Source organism: Etheostoma cragini, unplaced genomic scaffold, assembly GCF_013103735.1.
Source record: "Etheostoma cragini isolate CJK2018 unplaced genomic scaffold, CSU_Ecrag_1.0 ScbMSFa_2613, whole genome shotgun sequence".
NCBI lineage: Eukaryota > Metazoa > Chordata > Actinopteri > Perciformes > Percidae > Etheostoma > Etheostoma cragini.
This window is the reverse complement of record NW_023266794.1, coordinates 1-1200: the sequence shown is the minus strand read 5'-3', so window position 1 is coordinate 1200 and position 1200 is coordinate 1. Positions and strand designations below refer to the sequence as shown.

The window sequence follows — 1200 nt, the reverse complement described above, 5'->3', positions numbered from 1 at the left end:
AGACAGACACACACACACACACACACACAGACACACACACACTGAGACACACACACTGAGACACACACACTGAGACACACACACACACAGACACACACACACAGAGAGAGACAGACACTCACACACAGAGACACACACACTGAGGCACACACACACACAGAGAGACACACACACAGACACACACAGAGGCACAGACACACACACACACAGAGACACACACACACAGAGACAGACACTGCAGTAGTGCGTTGTGGATTGGCTGTGACATCACAGCATCTGTGTGTGGTCACTATGGTTTCCTGTGATGTCATCCCCAGGCCAAACAGCTGTTTCCAGAGGGGGAGGCGAAGAGGGCGGGACCCGAGGCTGCCGTCAAGGTAGGATCGACCAATGAGAAGCTGCTGTTGTTGTGGGTCTGGTTCTGATGGTTGTGTGTTTCTGTCAGAGGTCCAGAGCTGCTGATGAAGACTACAGTCAGAGAGGAAGCCCCCCCCCCAAGAAGGTACACCCCACCCCATTGCCATGACTACCTCATTTAGTACACCCCACCCTATTGTCATGACTACCTCATTTAGTCAGATATCTGATTGGATATCAGTTCCTATTGCACATTAAGTGTGTGTGTGTGTGTGTGTGTGTGTGTGTGTGTGTTTGTGTGTGTGTGTGTGTGTGTAGAGAAGAGCTCGTCCTGCAGCTGCAGCCTCCTCTGATCGACCTCACACCTTCTCCACTCAGTGAGTATCTGACACACACACATGATGTCACCGCCAGAGTCAGCTGACTAACTGTGATGTCATCATGTCCAGAGTCAGCTGACTAACTGTGATGTCATCATGTCCAGAGTCAGCTGAATAACTGTGATGTCATCATGTCCAGAGTCAGCTGAATAACTGTGATGTCATCATGTCCAGAGTCAGCTGACTAACTGTGACGTCATCATGTCCAGAGTCAGCTGACTAACTGTGATGTCATCATGTCCCCAGAGTTAAGGTGAAGTCTGAGCCTGTGAAGAAAGACGGACCGAAGGTGAGTCAGCACATCACACATGCTCCTGATATATTAATAGTTAGATTGTGTACAGCATATATACATCTACATATAGACATACTGTACATATATGTGTATATTATATACACTCACCGGCCACTTTATTAGGTACACCTGTCCAACTGCTCGTTAACACTTAATTTCTAAGCAGCC

General features: G+C 48.2%; 1 long non-coding RNA gene across 1 annotated transcript; it reads left to right on the top strand.

The window, feature by feature from the left end:
* The first annotated feature begins 276 nt into the window (after positions 1-276).
* Positions 277-1048, top strand: LOC117940492. Its single transcript, XR_004655767.1, has 4 exons — positions 277-377; positions 446-502; positions 676-734; positions 984-1048. It is a non-coding gene; the product is annotated as an uncharacterized LOC117940492 (long non-coding RNA).
* The last annotated feature ends 152 nt before the right edge of the window (positions 1049-1200 follow it).